The sequence below is a fragment of the Alosa pseudoharengus genome, unplaced genomic scaffold (genome assembly GCF_046254945.1).
Source record: "Alosa pseudoharengus isolate Yale_2024_CS ecotype anadromous, Long Island Sound unplaced genomic scaffold, YU_APseudo_1.1 YU_APseudo_1.1_scf_8, whole genome shotgun sequence".
Taxonomy (NCBI): Eukaryota; Metazoa; Chordata; class Actinopteri; order Clupeiformes; family Clupeidae; genus Alosa; species Alosa pseudoharengus.
In genome coordinates this window covers 40,213,596-40,220,431 of record NW_027468870.1, presented here as the reverse complement: position 1 = coordinate 40,220,431, position 6,836 = coordinate 40,213,596, and the positions used below count along the sequence as shown (strand labels likewise).

General features: G+C 40.1%; 1 long non-coding RNA gene across 1 annotated transcript; it reads right to left on the bottom strand.

The window, feature by feature from the left end:
• Positions 1 to 2,999: 2,999 nt before the first annotated feature.
• Positions 3,000 to 4,698, bottom strand: LOC143111852 (uncharacterized). The gene is made up of 3 exons (XR_012984622.1): positions 4,402 to 4,698; positions 3,662 to 3,770; positions 3,000 to 3,164 (listed from the first exon to the last, which is right to left on the bottom strand). It is a non-coding gene; the product is annotated as an uncharacterized LOC143111852 (long non-coding RNA).
• Positions 4,699 to 6,836: the final 2,138 nt, after the last annotated feature.

The following is a 6,836-nucleotide window of genomic DNA, read 5'->3' as shown; positions in this document are numbered from 1 at the left end:
CTAAAAGTCTTGTAGGTGTGTGTGTGTGGGGGGGGGGGGGGCAGTGTGCAGCAAGTATGTAGAGGAGGCTTACTGTAGCAAGCAGTGTGCTGTATGTATGTGAAGTGATGACAGTGGTGATGTAAGTGTGTGTGTTGGGGATGGGGGTGGGGGGGGGGGGGCAGAAGGCTAGGCAATCAAGGACATGGGTAGATGGAGGAGAAATCAAAAATAATAAATAAAAAGTTCTATGGAGATATGCAAAAGTTGGAGAAAGTCAGATATGTGTGTGTGTGTGTGTTTGTAAAATAAATAAAATAAATAAAAGGTCTGTAGCATAGGGAGAGGGATGTAAAAGTGCTAAAAGTCTTGTAGGTGTGTGTGTGTGTGGGGGGGGGGGGGGGGGGGGGTCATGAGTGCTGAGTAGTGAATGAGTGCAAAGTCAGTATAGTGTGAGTTCAGAGTTGGGAAATGTTTGAGAGTGCTGAGGAGTGAATGTGTGCAAAGTCAGTATAGTGTGAGTTCAGAGTTCGGATGGCCTGGGGATAAAAACTTCTCCTAAGTCTCTCAGTTCTGGCTTTGTGACTACATAGGCGTCTTCTTGATTTCAGTGGTAGGAATAATCCATTGTTAGGATGAGAAGAGTCCTTCAGAATCTTTTGGGCTCTTAGGAGTACTCTTCTGGAATAGATATCTTGTAGAGCAGGGAGTTGAGTTCTTATTGTACGTTCAGCTGAGCGCACTACTCTCTGCAGAGTACTACAATCTCTAACTGTGGAGTTCCCATACCAGGTGATGATGCTACCAGTTAGAACACTCTCAACCGCTGAAGTGTAGAAGGCCTTCATGATGGATGTAGAAACTTTGAATTTCCTTAGCTGACGAAGGAAGTAGAGTCGTTGTCTGGACTTCTTCAGAACATATTGAGTGTTAACAGTCCATGTTAAGTCTTCAGTAATGTGGACACCAAGGTATTTAAAACTTGTGACTCTCTCTACAGGTTGCCCGCTGATCATAAGTGGGGTGTAACTGTAGTTCTGCTGCTGCCTTCTGCCATATACACTTCCCACAACTTCAATATTTTACATATCATGAATGGTACACCCAAAAGGTGTTATTTTTATATGTTATTATTGTATAAACATAGATATTTGTGCATTTACTTAAAATACATGGAGTTACAGCCTGGTCGGGATGATTGAAACGGCTGTTTCGATAAAAGTAACATGCTCTATGTTTTGACCAAAGGAAGTCTGTCTATCATCATGCATCATCCCCTATACTGTTTACTTTTGTTTATATGACGTTAGTCAGGGTTGCCAACTTTGGGTGTTTGGCTGGAGTGATATTTTGTGAAGTCATAGTGCGTGTGCGTAAAATTTTTCCCTAAACCTAATTTTAAAAATGTCTGTCCCCTGACTTTTTTGCTATGTACAGTATAATCCCTGATTTATGTTTTTTTTTTTTTTTCAAAACTAATAGAATGGAAAAGTTTCTTCAAAATGTACAATTAAATTATTGATTGCACTTGAAAACAAGACCAGTGTTTTAACCCCGTGGCATGGAAGGATTATGAGCCACTGGGCCCCTGGGCACAGACATGAAAAGGGCCCCCCTGCCCACCTGAAAAAGGTAGTATCAGTAGAAAAAATTGAAAAATAACCCCTTAAATGATGACTTCTGGCGAGTTTTGTGGAAAGAAATGGACAGATTGAGACTTATGACTGTGTGTATGAGTGTACATATGTATCAGGGATGGAAATAGCCTAAAATATTTTTTTCCACCTACCATTGTGGCTGGTGGATTCCAAAGTCTACCAGCCAAAATGATCACGGTTATTGGTATTATTGCAATATGATTAAAATGTGCTGACTTTTCTAAACCTACCATCAAACCTGCCTGTTATGAAATTATGCATTGACCAATATAAGCACACTTTTTTAAGACACTTAAATACATGCATGCTTAGCATTTTGTGAAAACAAATAATTATGGCTACATCGACAAACTCTTAGCCATGAGCTGTACAGTATATCCTCTGATTTTAATATTTACACATATGTAGGTATTTAAGCACAGCTCAGTTTTAAGACACTTAAAGCCCAAAATTGGAGACCATATAGAAATTTGCTACCATTTCAAAACCGGATTACCCTGGAACAGCTTATTGTACAGGGGATTGCATTACACCTTTGTGTTCGGTAAGGTCTGCTGTTTATTCTGGTTTACGGTTTGTCATGTGTGGAACGAAAAGTTTGTGAAATATTCCTCCTATATAAATTGAAATGAGCGCAGAGCTATAGTAGCCTAATATGATTATTTCTTGAAAGTTAATTTTCCCGCGAACCGTTTATCGCAGCAAATAGCTGCTATACCTTATAAAAGATGAGAAAAAGTTATTTCATGTGATGTCTGTGAGGCTACTTCGCGAGTAGTTCCTAGAGAATAATGGGCGGCCACACTTTATGTCGGTCTGCCTCATGTCTAAATAGCAGCGTGTTCCGTGAAGGTGTCGCGGACCGGATTAAACACACTGAAAAAAATGGGCTGTTAAATTAACATAAAAAAATCTTGTACATCGGTTGCATCAATTAAATCATGTCCACGAAGTCCAATTAATTCATGTTAAAAGTGGCAAATTGTATTCTGTTAAATTAACATGATTTTTTCATGTGTATGTGAAGAAATTGTTTCTTATCAGTCAAACATGATTTTTTTCTTGTTTGATGGACATAATTTTTTTGATGCAACCGATGTACAAGATTTTTTCATGTCATATTTTAAAAACTATTGCATGTCAAATTAACATGTTATTTTAAAAAGCTCTTCAATAACCTCAAGCAATCAACCACAACTAGAATTTGAGTACACATTTACACATTTATTTCACATTTCCAGACATTGCAGACAAATGAAATCAAGGTCAAAGACAGTGGTCAAAGACAGTGCAGTGCCTTTAGAACAACACAAACGAGGGAAAAAACTTAAAAGGCTGCAGCTTCTGTAGTTTTCTCCCAAATCTGAACAAAAATACAAAAAAAATCATGACAGCAGCAGCTACATCTGTATATGTGCAGGGGTAGTTTGTGGTGCGGCCAAAGTGGGGATGGTGGAGTTTGTAATGAGCAAGTAGATCAGACCTACTTTGAACCGCTGATTCACATCTCTTGCACTGCCACATTTACTGTGAAAGAGAACACAGAAAGGGAGGTTGATATACCAATACAGAATATGAATACAGACACACAACATTATGATCACAACACACATTTAAAAATGTATAACACTTCGTGAATCAAATTTACCATGTATTGTCCTGTGTACAGCTTTACAAACTCAGCATTACTCATCTTAAAAAAGTACAAAAGCACATTAAGTGCACCAAGATTTATGACCATGTAGCATTGAACAGTTATAAAAGGTTCAGTTTCATGGAGAAGAAAGAGAGGGAAGTACAACACAATAACAAAAAGAAGGAGGGAGAGAGAAAGTGGAAGAGTTAGAAAAAAGTAAGAAACCGATGGAGAAGAAAAGAAGAGGGAAGTAGGAATACAAGATTAACCTGAGAAAGGATGTACAGAAAGTATGAGGGAGGGAGACAAAAGAAAGAAGGGAGTGACCTAGAGAACAGGGCTGTGTGTGTGTATGTGTGTAAAAAAATAATCAATTGCTGTAACTTACCTGGCACATGCACCAAATGTTCCAATTTCAGTAATGCTGCAGCAAGCTCCTTCTAAAGTGTTTTTGGAACTGTGAGGGACCGTTTGCTCTACAGGTGGTAAATCCTCTTCTGCAACACCCAAATCACATGATACAAACTCAGCATTACTCGTCTTAAAAAGTACAAAAGCACATTAAGTGCACCAAGATTTATGACCATGTAGCATTAAACAGTGAAAGGTTAAGTTATCTAAATGTATTGTCCATATGCAATGCTAACCAGTGACTGCCAGATAAACAAAATGCTCCTTTGGCTGTTTGAAGCAGGATTTCACAAGACCATTTTTCAAATATCATCATCATCAAAAAGCTTCAGCATTTATTCACCAGTTGTCAGATGGGTTTCAATGCACGCACGCGTTACCCTTTAGTAGCCAGTCATGCCTTGGCGCCATCAAAACCCAGCTAGCTTAGCTTGATGTACACTTTCTAGGTTCTAAATCCGCACTAAATCAGCAATTGGCGTACAGCAGTGACCACAACAGGTTCCCGAAAATGAAATGAATTCGCTATGAAACATGTGTCGAAATAGTAAAACACACACCACTTGAATACGACGACAACGCCACAACAGTAGCAGCTAACACATAGCTGGTATGATTAGATGTAAGAAGTTAGTGCAACTATCTGTTTGTAAAAACGCAATAGCGTGGCAAACATTCAGAAAAGTTACCGAAGATTAAGAATCAATTGATATTTACCTCACATTGTAGATCTTGCATGCCGCTCGTAATGTCTTCAGAGCAAGCAATTGTGTGGAAAGCCAGTTGATTCCTCCTTCCCGCTTAGACTCAGGTTAGGTGCACGAGCTACCGGCGTGTTCACGTCACGTAGGCTATAGTTCTTACCATCCAACATGACAAAATTATGTGAATTTGACATTCTCAAGGAATAGCTTAGGCTCACATGATTTTTTTTAATTTCTGAAGGACCACTAATAAATCATGTGAGGTTCTTTCAATAAATTCATGCAATTTCAACAACCCCAAAGAGACCTTTTTTTCAGTGCAGTCAGCGAATCAACAATCAGAGAAAACTGCGCTAAGAACGTTGTAGGCTGATATTAGATCTACCTGCTGTTTGTCTAGACATATGTATGCCTTAAACTCGTATCCTGTAATTTAGAAACAATGCTGTGGTCTAGATCATAGATGCTGTGGTCAAAAAATTTACGGATTGCAAAAAAAAAAAAAGAATGGATTTGGCGTGACATTTCTTGAGTGTGCGTGATAGCGTGAGATTGGTGCTGAAAGCGTGTGTCACGCCAGATGCGTGAGAGTTGGCAACCCTGCGCTAGTTTTCTGGCTAGCATACGAACATTACCTAGATCACCAGTTTGATCACAAGTTTGCTCAATTTGTTAGTGGAGAGTTGTGGGGTTGAAGTGGGGAACTCCTAGGTCTACTTCCCAGTTGCACAAATGCACTATTATTCCATTTATTCTTATTTAATTGTGGATTGTAGTTTTTATGACGTTTTCACGTTTTTATTTTATTTTTTATTTTTTAAAATAAACTGTCTTTAACTTCATTTTTTAAACAATTTAAATATAGTTTTAGTTTCAGTTGACCGCCAGAGCCCGTTTACGGAGAGACCACTTCCTATTAACTCCATTATAGGGCCTACCTGAAATCTGTTGCAGTTCCAGGGACGATCTAACCTGGCCCTAGCCAGATGAATGTCGTTCCGCTTAGCTCCGCCTAGCTTCACTCACATCCATCTGGAACCTCTTCCATTAGGGGAGTTCGACTTGCGGCAGATCTGTGCAGATCTGACTTGATGTGATGCATGCTGGGTTGAACACAATGCATACTGGGATGGACGCAATGCATACTGGTTAGAAATTCTGTCCGACTTCTGTCAGCCGGGGAGGGACTTACCACCGTGACACCATGTCACATGGCCTTAAAATATCGCGGGAGTCTTAGCCTGCAGACAGATCTTGCAGTTGCCTTCCACGAGCTGCACGAGCTGAAACACGCCCTCATGACGTCAGTTCAAAGACGTGATAGGGCCATTTGGGAGGAATGTCCTCATGACGATTATGACTAGAGGCTCATGCTGCTTCCTTATGTTGGAATATGCGAAAATAAACAGAAATCGAAGGGATACCTTCTTATACGTGATTTCTGCAACAATGGTAGGCTAGCCTACTGAAAACGTTTGGATATTCTGTTATTTTCTGCTGTTGGCTAAATAGATAGACACACGTATAGGGGAAACACTTGATATTGAATTGATGTGCTACAATGCAGGCCTGTTAACTGTATGACAACAGTGGTTTATTTAAACTACATCATAAGAATTTATTTCGTCAGTCATCATGCTCATTTTAATGAGTAAGAATGAAAGTTCTGCTGTGTTTATTGCAAACAACATTCCGCGATATCTCCCGCGATGTCTCCCGCGAGTCACGTCAGGCAGACTGTAGCCTTTCTGTCCGGGATGAGCTGCCCTCTGTTGTAGCTCCTCCCGGCTAGGCTCTGAAGATCACGTTTACGTAGTAAGCCAGACCAAGTCAGACTCAGCCGAAGTCAAACAAGCCTATTGAGAGTGATTTCTCCAACCAACTTTATGGTTTAGCCAATCAGGACGCAGGGCGGGAGTTTCATAGATGTGACATAGCGCAGAAGCGACTGTGAGACTGTTATCAGCGTCACGGGTTGGCTTCGATGTGAGTGGTTAAAGTAGCACGTCAATAGATGACGGACAAGTGGCTTATTCAATCATATGCAAGCATTTTTTGATTAGGTCCAGCCTTCTGAAGCAACACTTCAATGGATCGGTTCCAGATGGATGAGTGGAGCTAGGCGGAGCGAAATTCATCTGGCTAGGGCCAGGTTAGGGACGATCACGAATAAGTGCAAAAACAATGGGGGTCTATGGAGCTAGATGGCTAAATTTGTCTCTTTCACCTGGTTGTCATTGAAAAAGCGAAGATTTGTTTGTGGTTCCTGCAATATGGATTATAGGTCAAAAGTTGAATGAATGCGTTTACGTCCTTTCAATTTCTTACAGGCTGGGTCGTTGTTGCCCACAACACTAGCTTTCTGCTAATGAATGACGTCATTGACGCATTTGAAAGGCTTTTTAGAACAAATAAGTGACTCAAAAAATATAATGTGTGTATTTTCTC